The 19,172-nt window shown below is 38.8% G+C and overlaps 1 protein-coding gene across 2 annotated transcripts in view; it reads right to left on the reverse strand.

Annotated features, from left to right (window-relative positions):
• The window catches only part of CCSER1 (coiled-coil serine rich protein 1), a 1,376,611-nt gene extending 1,367,852 nt beyond the window's left edge, over positions 1-8,759 (reverse strand). For both annotated transcript variants that reach the window (XM_065907287.1, XM_065907286.1), the window contains exon 1: positions 8,472-8,759. The gene's annotated coding sequence lies outside the window, so the exon portion shown is untranslated. The remainder of the gene's footprint in view (positions 1-8,471) is intronic.
• Positions 8,760-19,172: the final 10,413 nt, after the last annotated feature.

Here is a 19,172-nt window from a genome sequence, read left to right on the forward strand (position 1 = left end):
AATTAAGGCAGTATACCTGGCTTACCAAACACTTCCCGAACTCAGGAATACCTCTAGTTTTTGTTAACAAATGGGGAAAATTAGAGAAGGCATCACACCATCCAGAGTATCTTTCTTCAGCTGTTTGACATTCCAACTATATTACACTCAAATAAGGTTACAAAGCAGAATGAAGAAAAGCCAGGTCATCTTGAAATAAACAATTCACTTAGAATTACAGAAACAAACCAGACAGGGAAAAATCTGTATTCCATTTACGTGGATTACACTGTTAAAGAACCACAGGAGGTACATCCTTTTTGAAACAGACTGACATACATAATAAGCATTTACAAAATGTTTGCTGTCAATGATGATGAATGAGTTAGCTCTATAGTGGGACACAGCCACATAAAAGAAGATAACATGTACCAAAACGAAGCAATCTGGTGATGATCAGAACCTGGAACTAGACTTGCCCTTCAGTCTGTAAAGCACAATACAACCCCAGCTGTAAATACTTCCAAGAAGTCCAACCAACTTATACTGGGGGTGGAGCCATACAGAAGGGGAGAAAGTGAAAGCAGTAACAGATTTTATTTTCTTGGACTCCAAAATCACTGTGGACAATAACTGCAGCCATGAAATTAAAAGACACTTTCTCCTTGGAAGGAAAACTATGACAAACCTAAACAGCATATTAAAAACCTGCCACCATTTTGCTGACAAAAGTCCACATAGTCAAAGCAATGGTTTTTCCAGTAGTCAAGTATGGATATGAGAGTTGGACCATCAAAAAGGCTGAGAGCCAAAGAACTGATGCTTTCCTATTGTGCTGACCCTTGAGAGTTCCTTGGACAGCAAGGAGATCAAACCAGTCAATCCTAAAGAAAATCAATCCTGAACATTCACTGGAAGGACTGATGCTGAAGATAAAGTTCCAGTACTTGGGCCATCTGATGCAAAGAGCCAACTCATTTAAAAAGACCCTGATGCTCAGAAAGACTGAGGGCAAAAGGAGAAGAAGGTAGCAGAGGATGAGATGGTTAGACAGTATCACCAACTCAATGGGCATGAAACTGAGAACCTGGCATGCTGCATCCACAGGTCACAGAGAGATGGACATGACTTAGCGACAGAACAACAACAACAATATGCCATAAGAGGTTGGCATCATGAAGGTCTAAGAGTGAGTACTGGGAATGAAGCATACCTCTCAGAGTTGGAACGTTTTAAAAGTCCAGGAAAGTAGTTACCGGGGACAAGGCAGGGGAGAGTCTGCAGGCAGATGAAAGAGCTTGGGAAATGAAATGGTTTCACAGGCATAAACCCAGTCCTTAAGAAATAAAGAAGGCTCTGTCAAAGAAAGTCTGTGCTCAAATGCTATGAGAAATGGTGGTACTGAGTAAGTTACCAAGATGCAGGGGACAATATTAAGTGAGAAATCAGTTTCAGTTATAAGAAAGAAGCGATACTAAAAATATGCTATAACATTAGAGCTGGACATCAAGGGTGGCTTGATATTAAGTCCTAAGGTCTTGGACTAGATGCCAAGCTTTCCACTACATAGAAGGAATGTTCATAAATCAGGAGCATGACTGAGGGCTCTGATAAACAATTCCAGCAGCAGACAAAGATTCTGACAAAAAGCTACAAAAAAGGCCTTAAGTGAGATACTCAGAAAAACAACCAATCATTTTTTTCTTTTTGTTATTATGCACCTATTTTTAATCATGTTATTGACTGACTAAGCACATCTTGAAATATATAATTTTGTCCATTAGTCTAATAGAAAGCTTCAGAAAAAGCAAATGTAATGCTGACCATGGACTTCTACAGAATCATAATACATAAATACTTCAAAATAGTTCCTTTGCTTTAAACATTTGAACACTGATTAAAGCCATATTTAAGTAAATAAGTTGAAGATTAAAAGTCAAAAGAAACTAAACTGATAGGTAATTTTTTTTCTCATGGGAGACAAGCTGAATTAACAGGCTGCACAAAATATCAGTTTTGCTTGAGCAAGGTACTGAAATCTCTGTGTGTACTTTGCCAAAAGATATGCTATATATTTCCAAATATGGAGAATATCTAATGTTTGACCATTCTCCACATATAGGCACTTATTCTTAAAACTATACTTGGTTACATCTTAAATTTCCACTAATAATTTGGGAGATTCTGACTAGTTGGGGTAAAAGAATTATGGCACTGAGAGCAAAATATATCAGTACTGAAAAGAGAAATAAAAAGATCATCAGCCTTAAAAGTTCTCCATCACTTATTGCAATCACCCAAGCAGCAGCAATAGCATCACTGAGGAGAGGAGCAACAGAGTGAATAATGGACAGATATTGCTGGGCCCAGAGTTAAAACAGGAGTAAGGACTGAATACACACACTCCATGCCTTCTATCTACTGATTTCATAATTTACAAAGTATTGTAATAAAGTATGAATATTTGGTATCAGTAGTTTGGCAGCTCACAGAATAGAACCTCAGTTTCCTCATCTCTAATATATGCACAGAATTTTACAATGTTAGGAGAACTACATGGCATAACAAATGTAAGTGTCTGTCATGGAAGAAGTGTTCAGCACAGGATAGCTATTGCTGCTGTTGTTAACAAACATCTCATCATTTGCAAAATAAAAACAACACCCATATTTTCATATAGTCTAGGGACTCCCTTTATTTTAAAATACTTTTTAAAGGGTCAATCTTTGGAAAAACATAAAATATCCTTAGAATGAAGGGATACAATTATTCAATATTTATGTCTTGGCCATTGTTAATTCTTGATGATACTGAACCAAATACACAAACACACATAAAATTAAATTGCAATGAGTACCATAAAGAAGAAGAACATGGAAGTAAAACAATATATATAAGGGACACTGATACAGCAAAGAAGGCCAAGGAAGCTTTCCTTTGGGAAGGGCTGATTGAGCTTGTATCTGAAAGGCAGGGGTGGGGGAGTCCTGGGGGTTGGGGGCCAGGATGGAAGAAGAAGAAAGGGAGAAGGATATTAAGAGAGATATAGGATTTGAACGCATTATCTTTATCTTGAAAGACGTACAGATGTGATCTAAAATTCTTTCAGCAATAAGAACATTTGAGAGAACATTTCACACTTGTGAAGCTATTATTGCACAGCTAAAATAACTGTAATCTTATACAGAGAAAATGATTATAAATGCCAAGACCAAAAATATCACATAAGAGTCAACAAAACTAAAGATGGTCAACCTTTGTACACTGTGCATATTTTTTGCTTTATAAATGACTACCAATAAGGTCAGCTTTACATCATTATTGTCCAGTTAAATTCTACACTGATGTACTGCTTCCCTAATCAATGAGTTACAAAGTCATTTAAGTTTTTTTAAAAAGAAAAAAACTCAATTAAGATGAAATTCTTCTGATGGAGAGTGCAATATTTTCTAGGTCTAAACAGTTAAAGTGTAGTTATCTCTACCAGTTGAGGAAAGTATATAGATATAAAACAGGCGGAAGACATGGCCTTCAAATTTTACTATAAAATACTCTAAGTTAGTGATTCTCAAACTTTAGGGTGTGTAAGAATCACACGTGTGTGCATGCTTAGTCGCTTCACTCATGTCCGACTCTTTGAGACACTATGGACCACAGCCTGCCAGGCTCCTATGTCCATGGGATTCTCCAGGCAAGAATACTGCAGAGGGTTAGGCTGTCTTCTCCAGGGGATCATCCCAACCAAGGGATTGAACCTGTGTCTCTTGTGTCCCCTGCATTGGCAGGCGGGTTCTTCACAACTAGCACCACCTGGGAAGCCCAAGAATCACACAGGAAACCCCAATGCAGAGCTTCTGATTCAATCATTTAATGGAATTGCATTTTAACAAGTTTACTCATGCTATTGCCCAGGGAACCACATTTTGAGAACTACTACTCTAGGTTAAGAATTTGTCATTAGATAACAGAATGTTTCCTTATAAATGACCTTTAGATTTTATTTAGTATCAGAACACAGCTACAGTGTTCAAGAATTGTAATAAGTTTAATCGAAATTTTAAAATTGTTATTACAGTGTAAATAATTAAAAAACAAAAAGTATATTTTTAAGTTAGTTTAAATATAGAGCCAGGAATTTGGTCAAACAACAAACTTTTATCTGTCAAAGGTCCAAGCAGAATTTCTTTTAATTCTAATATAATACTACATACTCTAGTAAACATTTTCAATCACCGCTTTTTTTTTTTCCACTTTGTTTAGCCATGAAAATAGCTTAAAATGAAATACAGTCATTTAAAGTAAGAACTGATAGCAATATCCTGGTACTGTATCAACTGCAGCTTAGACTGGTCAGCTTTACATTTTTATATTATATTTAGCGTAAGCTACATATTGAAGTATGTTTCCTTTGTTAGTGTCTTTCATCAATCTCCTCATCTTTTCTCTCTGCTTCTCCCACTGCAGACTTCATGTTTTATTGTTAAATGACACTCTCACATAGTGAAGATTATATTGCTGATAAAAGCATATGTCCTTAATATACAGCAAATAGATTTTGTCACTATCCAGTAGGGAAATCATGCAAAAGCTGTCAGTCATACAGTGGGAGAGATTACATTATCAAAGTGATACACCTGTGACATGTTGTCCAAAACCAAACTCAAAACAGACCAATTAACAGATACGGTGGTCTGTACTTTGACTACATTGGAAATCATCCCATTCCTGCATGAATAGAAACTGGTGATTTAAAAGGATTTTCACTTCTGTAGTGACTTATCTATTCACTGCCAACAAAATATATGTCTTTTAATTCAACTAAGCTGAAAGTAATTCTATTCTGTTATTTACTGAAAGTCGTATCTAATATTTGTATTATTTCCTTACTATCACCAGAAAATACTTCTGGAGTGTCATATTGATTAGACAGGCTCAATGTCAATTCAGATCTTAGCTCTTGTGTTCCTAAAATGGAGGAATGCATTCTAAACAGTTTTGTGTTTGTATAAAAACAAATATATATACAAAGAACACGTAACTAAGTTAAAAACGCACACTCTTATAAACAGAGCACAATCTTTTTAGTAATACAACATATTTACCAAAAGATAGTTAAAACATTATTTAAACTGTTACAACTCTAAAATTGTTTCCAAAGGTCCTACATCATAGCTATGTATTCATGGAAAATGATGTAAGGATAGCTTAACTATTATGCAGATGCATTCTAACAACTTTAAAACAAAATATGGTGGAAAATGTTAATGAGTTCTACATTTTATATGAATAAAATATTAAGCATTCAATGACTGCTCATTATTTATACAGTTGTTCTTTTGCATATATCATACTCTTTTCTTTAGACCAAATCTAAGGAGAGCTGGTTAAGGATATAACTCAAACAGCTCACTTCATGTACATTCCACCTTGTTATTAACATAAAATTCAACACTTTAGTGTGAGGTGGTATATTTAAATATTTAGGGTAAGCATTCTCTACTTATGTATTTTTCTAATATATAGAGAGTATATTTTTCACTAAAAAGATAAAATAAAAATTTGTCTTCTTAGGCACAGAAATATTTACAACTAATTCCAAAAACACAGTGTACAGAATGTTGTACATCAAAAACAGGCTCACCTTCGACTTTGCACAACAAATTCAACCACTTTGCAATATCAAAAGCTATTTCAAACAAACTTATCTTTCTCACATCTTTTGCTCTTTTCTACAATTCAAGGAGACTTGCATTTTACATTTTATATTCTTATCCACAAGTCACTAATCCTATTTATCCTTTAAGATCAAAACCAAGGAAGTCTTACCTACCCCAGAAGCCTTTTCAGACAAAATTCAGTATGAAATGTTATTGTCATGCTCTGAACTCCTGCAGTCTTCATTAGACATGCAATCTCTTATTGTCAAGGTTTGTTAACTGTTCAAGCATGAACATCGGACTTTCCCCAACTGGAGTGTAAGCTCCTGAAGGGCAGGAGGCAAAGAAGTCTTACATTCCTCCACAATACCTAGACAGTACCTTGCACATGACAGGCTCTTTATTATGAATACTATGCTGCATAATAAAATGCAATAAGGAGGCCAACATCTATAATATACATATATTTTTCATTTTCAACTTCACGATTTAATGCAAATCAACACCCTATAGTATAAAAATGCATCATTAAAATAAAAAACAGTTGCTGATCCTCTGATGGTGTCAAAAAAAGTATTCATAAGTATGACTATTTAATGACTACAATAATATAGCCCATCAAGTACATTTTAAAATTCCCCATTACTTCTACATTCCAATGATTCAAGAAAGTTAACAACACTCAGAGCCAGGGCGCTCAGTTCATGTTTTAATGTAATATATAAAACTGCACATGTTCCAGTGTTAAAAATGTATTTTAAACCAATACAAATCTTATCAAATCAAAATAAATCCTTAACTCTGCTTTGTCTTCGAAACAAACAGAACTGCTAAGGAAAGCTACTTTCACACTGGAAGAAAACATCAACAGTTGGCATGTTTTGGTCAAAAAGGAGCTCCTTAATTAATACTAAATGAAAACAAATCACTCTGACAGTAAGTTGGTCAGTTCTCTTTCTTCTCCATGAAATTATTGAACTCGTTGTTATAACACAGAATTTCAATGTTTTAAAAACATTGTGCTTGACAGCTGCTTAGAGACATCCAAATTTAAAATAATAAGGACACCATCCCACTATATCAGTTACAACCCAGTAAACGGTTCTATGAAAACATAGATTTTTCATAGAACAAACATAAATTTGCTAAAACGCAGTTGGTATACACTGTTCTAAGGCACCTCTCTAAGCTTCACGTTATGTTTGGAATTTTTGTCTGTTATAAAGCAAACAGGAAAAGAAACCGAAACAAACTAATTGTGTTGTGGACTCGACTAATGGTATTTTAGGTCTTTTCTTAATAGCTAGTTCTGATTCCAATCAGCAATAATCAATACAAACGCACCTAGCTGTCTGCTTCTCTTTCTTCCCCAAGGCTTTTAATAAAACCAGCTTTATGGTAAAATGTGTGCACATTATGTTAACAGCCTTTCTTAGGGGTATAAATGTGTCCGATATCAGTGGGAAGGTATTCAACTGTAAAGATATTAGAAATGAAAGCTGTTGAAACCAAGTAGATGTTTTGTCTCTAAGTATTATTGGTGGCCTGAAGAGGCAAGAGACGTGACAAGCACACACAAACATAAAAGGCAAAGGATCAGTAACTTGTAAAAAGCATGTTTTTTTTCTACCTGTAAAATGGCAAGTGATTTTCTGACTTCCTTCATCTCATATTCAAGGGCCCATGAGAAAGGGGGTGGGGATGGAATAGAAAGCAGAATTGCTTCTAATTCTGAGAAAGAAGAGGGCAGAGATGGGAGAGAGGAATTGAGACGGAGGAGGAGAGGGAGACAGAGAAGCTCAGGAAACACGGAAGGAAACCCCGAGAAATTTCACAACTCTTTGCCATAAATAGCCTTTCTTCTCACTCTGGATCCCTCCTCCTTTACATCAGCAAGACTCAGCCTCCACGCGCAGAGCAGCACCATTCACAAATCCCTCCGTCACCCCATCGCGCAACCCTGCCCCTGACAGCACTGCGTGTACGAGTCCCCGGGACACAAGCCAGAAGGTGGGGGAGGCGGAGCAAGGGGACACCTGCGGTTCCAGCTCGGGACTGATTTTCTCTCCAGGTGAACCAACGCTTTGATTAGTCCAGAGCGCGCGCACACACACACACACACACACACACACACACACACACACACACAAACACACCCCTCCCTGGAGCCCTGGATGCGCCACCACAAAGCAATTTGTTCACACTAAGTCGCTGCTGTTCCTGCCGCCGCTGGGGAGGGTCTCGCCTCCAATCCAGGAAGCCAGCGCCCGAGGACCAGCGGGCGAAGGCAAGGGGCCGTCCAGGTTCGGGCACTGCGGCTCCACCAGGAGCCCCGGGCTCCCCGCCCCCTTCCCCCTCCCCGCCGCCGCCCCCGCCCGGGCACCCGCAGTCCCCGGGGCCAGCGCTCCCCGGGCGCCCCTACCTGCGGGACGAGAGTGGCGAAGGAGGGGAGCGGCCCCGAGCCTGCTCCAACTCTTGCCTCCTCGACCGGCCGCGCTCCTCACCGCCCCGGAGTGGCGGCCGCGGCCGCGGTCATCCGAGCGCTCAGGAGCGCGGAGGAAAAGGCCACGCAGCGCGCGGAGAGTCGCGGGCCCGCGGCGAGCGAGCCCTTCCGCCTCCCTCCCACCCCGCCCGCCAGGCCAGGTCTCCGCGCCGCACACGCCTGGCCCACGGCCGGCGCCCCGGGCCTGGGCGGGGGCTGCCCCGGGGCGGCCCGGGCACGGCGCCGTCACCTGCCGGGCGGTCCTCCCCGCGTCCGCCCGGGGCCGACCCCAGGGTCGCGGCGACGCGAAGCGCGACCCCCCGGGTGCGGGGGCAACCGGGGGGCGTTACTACCTTGAGGGCTCCGCGCCGCTTGTTAGGCTCCTCCCGGGCACTCGGGGATTTGTGTCTTCGGGGCACGGGACTGTCCTTCCCGGTCCCCCTCCTCCGCCCTCCCTCCCCTTCTCGGATGTTGGGCTCCTTCTCTCCACTCCCAGCAGTACAGAGTGGAGCTGCGTTATTTAATAATCCTCCTGCTCCTCCTGCCCGCGCCCGCAGAGCTGCTCTGCCTGAGCCACCGCTTCCCAGTCAGTCATGTTGTGGAGAGAGGGAGAGAGAGGCGGATTGGCAGTCGGTCGGCGACTATTTGTGGTGAGCGAGAGAAGAGCAGAGCGAGAGAAGGGCAGGGGAGGGACGTGGGGAGGCGCTTCCAAGTGTGTGAGTGCGCGGAGTGTGACTGAGGAGCGGACGAGGGAGCCACCTCTCTGGCAGGCCGCGCTGGCAGACTGTGAGGAGGGCGGCGGCGAGCGCTGCCTTTATAAGGTCGGGGGTGGGGGGAGGGGTTAGGCCGGGGCCGGGGTGGGGGTGGGGTGGGGGTGGGGGTGGGGGCGGGGGCGGGGGCTCCGAGGGCGGCGCCCGGCCAACTGCGTCCGCGGGTTACCACGCACGCATACACACGCATTAACGCGCGCACACCCACTGCTGGCCCGTTGCTGAGTTTTCGTTTTAGGGGTAGCCGAATCAGACCGTGCTGACTTGGCTTTCCTCTTAGCCCGTCTTCGTGCATGCAAAGAGTCCGAGTGCACTGGCAGGTCAAAACTGGGGAAGGAAGGAAATCTGAAGCTCTGCGAAGAGGATGCGTTAATACTGAGAATGCACTCAATATTTTCTCTCCAAACCACCGATGTAATCTTATTTCTCTTCCCCTTTTCAAGGAAGAAATTGTGAGGTTCTTCCCCTTTTCCTTCTCACACAGCCTATTCACATTCTGACACGTCTCTTCCTCAAAGACGGCAAGGAAAGAAACCTGATTTCCTTTCTCTAAGCCCATGATACCTCCCAGCAAATATTTACAGTCATCAACTCTTCTGTAGGATAATGAAAGCATTGGGACTGTGACCTGGAGTGGAACTTGTGTTGTTGCACAGATGGTCCTTGACAACACGGGGATTACAAACAGAACCACTTACCATTTTGACATCATTTGACTGATGGCCCTCTGGAGAAATGTAGCCAGTTTAGTGATGGAGAAGACTTCTGATGCATGATGCTGTTGCTTACCTAATTTATTTTCCCTTGATCCTCTCTCCTATTGCACTGCCTCATTTCCTTTTAGATTTGCCCTGGGTCCTGAACTCTCCCATTCATCCCTCTTTATCTCCACTCCTGTATATTTATGTCTTTAGCAGGCAATACAGCAGAGGGAATGCATTTAACTCTGTGTGTGTGTTGGAAACTTTTTTTTAGCCAATTCTGGTGGCTTGTAGGACTATTTCTAGATAGCAAATACATCCCCAGTGTTAGGTTTGTACACCTGACATCACCTTCCTTACCTTCTAACTAGACTCCTGCTCAGATTACATGATTTTGTGATCTGGTGCTCTACTGTATTAGCAAACTGCTTCCAAGATTCGAGCAATCTATGCTTCTTTCAAGAGTGTGTGTGTGTGTACACGCACACATTATAAATAATTTGGTCACACTCTGACTTGTGAAATGTGGATATATTGAGTGTAAAAGCAAATTGTACTTTTTGAATGAGTATTAGTGGTCTATGTGTATTTTGATATGCGGACATCCTCGCTTTGGGGTGACAACCATGGGAAACTTTTTCTCATAAATGTGCCACAAGAAACTTAAGAGTATCTAGAAGGCTACATTTGACAACTCGGTTATTATATCTTCTCTCTTTATTAGTAGTTATGACCGTGGGCAGAGGAGCCTGCCAGGCTACAGTCCATCGGATATCAAAGAGTCTGACATGATTTAATGACTAACCAACAGCAACATGGCCATTACTACACCCTTGGATTTTTGGAGTGTGCTGGCTTATAATATACTCTCCATTTATTTTACCTTTACTGTCAATTTTCTTTTTCCCTAATTCTCCCATGTCTCATATAAAGAGTTTAAAGGTGGCTGAAGCATATAATCAAGAAAGGGCAGCAAAGTTGGGACAAGTAGACAAATACATCAATAACGTAAAAATCCAGGGCATGAGAACTCCTTTGATCAAGCATTGTTAAACAAATATGCTAACAAAGGTCATTGACATTTAATGTGTGTAGGCCCTGTAAAAAACCTATTACCCTTCCTTCAATTACATAGATCAGGAAAATCAGGTTTGGGGAGGGTAGGTAGTTAACCTTTGGTCATATACAAATTGAGTGATGCAGTGGGAACTCTGCCTTACACTGCTGTCCGCACCAGCTCCCATTCAGAACACCTGACTTAAAGTCTTACAGTTTCTTTATAGCTTTCAGTAACTATGAGATTAGCTGATCCACAGTCTCTCATCATTTTCCTTCTGCTTCTCTCCTTTTTTCTAGTGCAATATCAGTTTACAAAAATGTCCCTTTTTTTTTAGGGTTTCCCAGGTGGCACTGCTGGTAAAGAATCCACCTGCCAATGCAGGAGATGCAAGAGAAGCTGGTTCCATCCCTGGATCGTGAAGATCTCCTGGAGTAGGAAATGGCAACCCACTCCAGTTTTCTTGCCTGGAAAATTCCATGGGCAGAGGAGCCTTGTGGGCTATAGCCCATGAGGCAGCAAAGAATCGGACACAGTTGAGCGCAAGGAGCACAAGGATTTAAAAAGCCTTTACTACTTGGATTTGTAGATGAAAAAAGTTAGGAAACTTTCCCCCAAAGTCCTTACAAAAGGAATCCTGCTATCACTGCAAAAGGATATTTTGTAAAAGAGATAGTCCTGATCTAAACTTTGAACCTAGGAAACTAGTATATGGTTTATTTAAGAGCTAAAAATAGGCATTTAAGAAAAAAGGTTTTCTCCTTTAAGGATGATGCTCAATCAAGTATTTGGTGCTTTTATTATTTCAGTTTCCTATTCATTTGTCACCAATAATGACAATTTATAATGACTCTGTATAGTTCAAAATTATGCATTAGGCCAGGTATTTCAAAGGCACTTTTCGTAGCCACAACTGATTGTAATTTTCACACTCTCAACTGGATTCATAATTAGTGAGAACCATGAAAATTTGTCAATTGCTTCTATTTATTAAAGTATTAAATAAAGCCAACGTTTCTTGCTTAATTTTATAACAATTTTTCTTGCCAAATAAATTCATATAGTCAACCAGTAAGACATATGGAAATATGTAACCTAAAATACACTTCTGAAAAGTTGGTTCATTTTAACTATTTCATATTTTGTTGAAAAAAATCTGTACTAGAAACCCTATTTATAAATTATAATGAACAACATATCAGATGTTAAGTATATGAATTATTCTCTTTTATGATTGTTTAATGTTTCGTGTAGGATTTCCCACTTTGCTGCATTTTCATGATACAATTTTTGTTGTGATAGGAAAACAGAAAGTTAATGACTCTTTCCAATTTGTTCATTTTCATCTCTTATGCTTTCTGCTGTTTAGTTCCCAAGTGTATTTAACTGGCAAGTTCAATGAAGATTTGGCATTGCACCATTTGATGAAAGCAGAAAATTTAGGTTGCCAATTACATATGTGCCCCTTATGTGCACTGAATTCCCACTGAAGTGAAGAGCCAAATTAGAAATTTTCAGTAGTGGTACCTATAAAGTAAAATTAGTGCCTAGGGAAGTAAAGGAGATAATTTTTCTTTCCAACCCTATTACTATAATAAAAGTCATACGATGTTTCAGAAAATGAATTAACTTCAAAACATTTGCAAACAATGTGTGTAGACGAAGTCTTAGAAAACAAATTTAAAGTTGCATTTTTTATGTCCGAGTTATTTTATCATTCTTTCACTTCATATTCTGTCATGATTATCCAATCATTATGAAGAAAGTTAATTAATGACCATTTCTCCCCTTTGCTTCAGCCTGATAGAATAAAAGAAATACAATGAAAATTTTTTTGAATATGGAATTAACATTTAGAACTTTTTCCATGTCTTTTTGTGACAACTGTTATAAAATTAAGGTGGCATTATGGGTACCTTAGAGCAATAAGAGCCTTTAGTAGAGATTGAGACTGGAATTTACACTGGATTCAAGACCAAGGACTGGGGAGAAAGTGTGATTCAACTGCAGTTTGGGTTCCAGAGAGCACAGGAAAATCTGTTTTAACATGGCAAACTCTTAATTGGGGCAACCTGTCAGGTAGACACGGAACTAGTAGAAAAAACATTAATATAGAATTTTTTTTTCCCCAGAAATCTGGTAGTGGCTCATATAACTTGGTAAACTGTCTTTTTGCAACAGAAATTCTGCCTGGTGACAGGACAGCAGGTCTATCATTTCCCTTGTTCCGTGGAGGAAACTAACAGGCCAGTCAGGTCAACTGCCCAGGATTTCAGAGAGGAATCCTCGCCAGAAGCTAAGCCCAGATGACTGCATCAGAATACTCACTGCATGAGCTGTCTTTGATCTAGGAACTACACAGACACTCAGGATTCATCCCATGGGGCAGCTGTGGTTGCAAGACTATTAAGGTGAAAGTAAGTCACTGTCCTTGTCACTGGGCTACCATATCCCAGGTTTACAAAGCGATCTAATTCTAAGCCCATTTAATGGGCTGACTGGATGGAAAGCAGAGTATGTGGAGAGGCATCACTTACCAGCAACTGTAGAAATCCTTAATTTCCAGAGGAGACTATCCAATTTAGAGAGCTGAAAAGTTGAGGAGCCAGAAGGCAAGGAGAACTGAGACCAACAATGGTGTTCTCTGAATTTACACCTCTCAATTATTTAAGGAGGATCAACTGAATTAAAAAATGTTTATCAACATGAAACCAAAGGAGTCTTTATAAGCAGATTCACCAATAGAGACTTTTACTGGCATATAATTTCCTTATCTTTGTTTCTATTTCCAAATGTGATCAATAAGATCTTGTGGAAAATAATCTCAGGCTTTCTTACCTTCATATGAGGTAATTTTCATGTTTGAATACTTGTTTTGCTCTGATTGCAATATTAAAAAATATTTAACTCAATTAATGGTTCATTTGTTGATGTCTATGAGTTTCATCTATCAAAGAGATTTTTTTCATTGGACATTTGAGTTGTCCTATCGTGATTGTCCCCAGGCATCTACGTGTTTGTAGGCATTTCATTAAAATAAATAGAACTTGACACATTTTTTTAGAGAAATCATCAGTTAAATTATATCTTAAAATAGTATATTGATAAAAACTGAAACAGTAACATTAAATCTATGGGAATCATATAAACAGATCTAATTATAACAATAGATGAGCTATAACAAAATTAAAATAGTACTCTTTACTATTTAGATATATAGTAAAAAATAGACAATGATAATAAGATAATATAAACCATATTAAACCAGTACTTAAGCAGGTTGGAAACTGGTCTTGCCATCTGTCAGTTTCTATACTGGCAGTTTCACAAATGAGATGTCTTTTTAACAAAACATCACAGCAGGAGGTACAGACATGTGAATTGTAATTAAAATGTGAAAAATGCATTTGATAGCTTTTGTCACTTATATAAAGCTTCTCTTATATTGTCATATTCTACACTTATGAAATTACACAAGATGGAATTAATTTTTAATTTACCAAATCTATACATTGTTGACCATAATTTTAATTTCACTAGTGAATGCATATGCTATCATAAATTGAATTGTGGTTTCCTTATGTCTGGTTCACACAGTAATGAGATTCAATTATTTTTTAATCATCCAAATGTGGAAGATGGAGAGGAATAATTTGTATATTTCCACTCAGTCTAGATCTGCTATGGACTAATGTTATTGCATCATATTTACTTATTATTATATTCTGTAAATAAAAGTAATATGAATTGTTTTCACTTTCTGAGAAAAATAAACCTAAATGAGTACTTAATTCTGTAATGAAGTAGTTGCCTAAATTTTGTATAATAGTTTTTCTGGTTTCATAGCATTTACATAAAATACAAACCAAATTATGCAATGCAGGAAATGTTAACTATAGTTAATGTTATATATTTCTATATATTGAACAAGTGTTCAAGAAAGTGGTAGCATAATTCAAGTTAACGATATATTAACTAAACTTAAAATAACACATTTTCACTCAAATAGATCTTAAATTTTATTTTCATTGTACATACCATCTTGAATGTTTTCTAGAAATTTGAGTTAAAGTTAGCATTTAACTTAGTTAAATTAAGTTAGAGTTAGCATTTAAATTAAAGTTAGCATTTAACATTTGTCATTATGGGACTTATTGTGTGTGTGTGTGTGTGTGTGTGTGTGTGTGTGTGTGTGTGTATCCAAACACATTCAAATCCCTGACTTAAATTTAGAGTGTGATAATACTTTTCTTTATACTGTCATCACTTACAGCTTTCCTTCAAATGTTAATATTTTAACAAACAAAATGGGTATTGAGATAGGAGTTAATAATTAAATCACTATGTAATTATATGTTTCAAATACAGAATATTCCCTATCATTTTAATGCACTTCTTACAGTGAGACATCAAAACTGTTGTGATGAAGTGGTGAGGATTATGTCCATTTTCTTGAACCTCAGCAGACTTTTGTGACAGTCTCCACCACTAGAATAGAGTAAAAGCCATGTTATATAATTTCCCACGCTAGGTCAAAAAACTTCCATTTACTTTATCCTTGTTCCCAGGGCCTATTCCCTGAAGAACCTAATCACCTGTCATACAGAAGCCACACAAACTGCGGAAAGGCCCACGTTGAAGGAACTGATACCTTTAGTGCTCAGCACCATCTGACAGACTCTCCATCCAACCAGCACCAATTTGCCAGCCATGGAAGTGAACCACTTTGGTAATAGATCCTCTAGTTCCAAATCTATCTACTCCAGGCAGCCATGAAGAGCAGAAGCAAGGTGTATTCATTTTTACTGCTGCATAGCAAATTACTGCAAACACATTGGCTTAAAAGAAATAGCAATTTATTAGATCACAGTTTTGTAGGTCAGAATTCTGACAAGGTGTAGCTAGTTCTCTGCTTATTATCATAAGCCTGAAACCAAGGTGTTAGCCAAACTGAGTTCTTATCTAGGGGCTCTGGGGTACAAATACTTAGAGCTCTTTCCATTGTTGGCAGAATTCAGTTTCTTGCAGTTATGCAAGTGAGATCTCTTTCTTTTACACATGACTCCCTCCATCGTCAAGACAGCAACAGCTGCTTGAAACCTCATGCCTTATATCGTTAACTTCTCCTACCAACCAGAGAAAACTCTCCCACTAAACTATAAGCCAATAATGGGCCCATGACTTATTTGCTCGTCATTATATTAAGGCCTAGTAGAAGCAAAATACTGTGTCCTCAAGTGATAGACAGCATGGTGTGTATGACTGAGGATTTATTCTGTTTATCATTTCATGATATTGGAGAAGCTTTGTTGTTCATTATTACTTCAAGAGCCTTTACTTTCCTCCAAACCATTCTCAGTCTTTTAAAAGCTATCTTTCTTCTGAATTGACTTTAAAAATGAAGGTTGCAGGCATCACTGTAACAACTTAATAAGTAATATTCAGTCATATGAAGCAATGTGGTGAACTTTGATGCAACGGTGTAACATAGTATCTTAGTTCCTTCCACCATTATAATAAAACAATAGACTAAGTGGGCTTGTAAACAACAGGGATTTATTTCTCTTCTGGAGACTGGAAAGTCCAGGATCAAGGAACCAGTACAGTTATGTTCTTGTGAGGGCACTCTTCCTGATTCAAAATTGGTACCTTTTTCCTGTGTCCTCTCATGGCAGAAACAGAACAGGATTTCTGTGGGGTCTCCTTTCTTTGAACACCAATCCCCTTCACGAAGGTAGACTCATGACCTAAGCACCTCTCAAAAACCCCACCTCCTAATACTATTGAGCATTAGAATTTCAACATATGAATTTTGGGAGAACACAAATGTTCAGACCATAGCAAAAGTAAAGATGGTGGAAGATACAAGAAACCCCAGAATAAACTCAGCTGTCACTAAGAGCTTTAACTGATGCTGGGAATGAGGGAGGAATGAGATAAAGTACTTTTTATCACCATATTTACCTTTTAGACTCATTAATAAAATATTTATTAATTTTTTCATTTTACTGTTTTTTTCATGTGAAGGTGAAAGTAGCTCAGTTGTGTCCAACTCTTTGCGACCCCCATGGACTATACAGTCCATAGAATTTTCCAGGCCAGAATACTGGAGTGGGTAGCCTCTCCCTTCTCCAGGGAATCTTCCCAACCCAGGGATCAAACCCAGGTCTCCCACATTGCAGGTGGATTCTTTACCAGTTGAGCCACCAGGGAAGCCCAAAAATATTGGAGTGGGTAGCCTATTCCTTCTCTAGGAGATCTTCTCAACCCAGGAATTGAACGGGTCTCCTGCATTGCAGGTGGATTCTTTACCAACTCAACTATCAGGGAAGTTCTTTCTCCATGTATTGTGGCATATTTATGAATAGAAGCTCCAGACAATAAGATATCACTTCTCTGAAATAAAACATGAGATTTTCATCAGCAGATGCTTATGGTACACGGTTGAATCATAGGAAGCAAATACTGCACATTATTCTGAAAATATAGAAATTTAAAAGGGGATAAAAGCAAAACTCATCATGAAATAGTTTCACAAGTAGTCCAGGATGGAGAAGATTCCTAGATAAATAAATCATAATCATTTATCTAGTCATGCATCAGCAAATGATACATTGATTTTCTTCTAGAAAACCAAAATAAAATTAACAGGAGAGTCAGTTTAGGCATGCTGAAGGAGTATTCACTAATGAGGTATATGAGAATAATTTTTCAATCTAGATTAACTGTATTAATTTTTTACCAATCTTGTGTTCTTTAGTATCTATAAAACATTTTCACTTAGAATCATAGGAAAGTAAATGTGAAGTAGTCATTCAGCAGGTTTGTATTGCATATGTTACACAAACTAAATATTAGGGAAACTAAAATTGGGGGGAAATTCTTGCAATTGAGATAGTCATGGAAACAAACAATTAGAATACAATGTACTATGGAACAAAAAGAGTATATAAAAGCAGTTACTCCTTGCTTTCAAGGAAATAGCAGCCCAATAATAGACATTACAACAGATGATCACAATAGTTAACTCAGTCTTCGTTTTACTTTGGCACATTTTGGATCTGAGTGACTTTGTGCTGTGTTGATGTAGCTAAAACTGAAATTGTATTTCCCAGAATTCCCTTACCAATATGGTTCTGCTTCAAGTTTGGTCAAAAGAGAAGTATCCATGAGATTTGAAAGGAAGAAATGCAGTAGGAAACTTACCGTTACCAGGGGATAAGTGGGAGGGATAAATTGGGAAATTGGGATTGACATTATTCTATATAAAATAGGTAAGTAATAAGAACCTGCTATATAGCACAGGGAACTCTATTCAATAGTCTGTAATGATATCTATATGGGAAAAGAATCTTAAGAAAAGAATGGGTATATGTATCAATGTGTGCATAACTGTCACTTTGCTCTACACCTGAAACTAACACAACATTGTCAACCAACTGAACTCCAATAAATTTTTTTTAAGACGAATAAAAGCAACAGCTATGTTACATACTGAAGACCAGTGTAGGGAGCCATGTGTTGTTTCAGCTCATGCTCCTTGTCGATCTGCCAGCACACCTTGTTTGGTTTGGAGCAGCAGCTGTGCCTATAGCTCCCTCAGCTTCTGCTAGATCTTCTTCATCCTCTCAGAGTGTGTGTGTACAAGCTCGAGGAAGGCATCATTGTGAAGGGTCTTTCTGCACATCACTAACTGCATATCCCTTGTAATGGTGAAGTTGGAGGTGGCATGAGGCAGAAGTAGCTAGAGATGGTCTTTTGGGAGTCCACTTCAGTCAGTTTTTCCTAGTTGATGTGGGCAGAGATTGTCTTTTGGAAATCCAGTTTATCCTAAGGGTTCCAGTCTGTCTGAGCTGACCATAAGTCCACACAGCTTTTCTTCCCAACTGCTGATCTCATTAACTTTAAGTCCACCATTAGGGCAGTGGTAAAAAAACTGCCATCGACTTCTCCCCAGCTCCTGCAGCTGCATACATTCTGATCCCTATAATAAATCCTTTATCCCATATCATTTATATTGATTCTGCCTTTCTGTTGAGACACATACTTACATGAATATATTTTATAGAAAAAACAAAACAAAATAAAGGAGTACAGAGGAATGGTGTACATGGTGAGGAAAGAGAAGAGTCAAAGTGACTAAATCGTAAATCATAAATTAATATAATTTAAGTTATGTCCTTCTGTTTGAAACCTTTCTTCACTTTGGCTTCTGGACGCCCTAGTCCTCTGTTTTTATTCAACTCATCTCCATGACCTCTGCATTTGGAGTGTTCCAAGATTCAAAACTTTGCCTTCTCTTTATACTCACTTCTTTGGTGAGCTCATCTAGGTTCAGAGTTTCAACACCATCTGAATGCTTATGACATCCACATTAATATCTGTAGCCCTGAACTCCTAACTCATGTCTGACTTTCCATTTGACATCTCTGCTTGTTTATAGAAGCATCTGAAGCTTAAGAATATACAAAACCTCTGAATTCTTCTGAAAACCTGTTCTGCATGCCATCTTCCCCGTCATGGTCA

Source organism: Muntiacus reevesi, chromosome 16 (genome assembly GCF_963930625.1).
Source record: "Muntiacus reevesi chromosome 16, mMunRee1.1, whole genome shotgun sequence".
Classification (NCBI taxonomy): domain Eukaryota; kingdom Metazoa; phylum Chordata; class Mammalia; order Artiodactyla; family Cervidae; genus Muntiacus; species Muntiacus reevesi.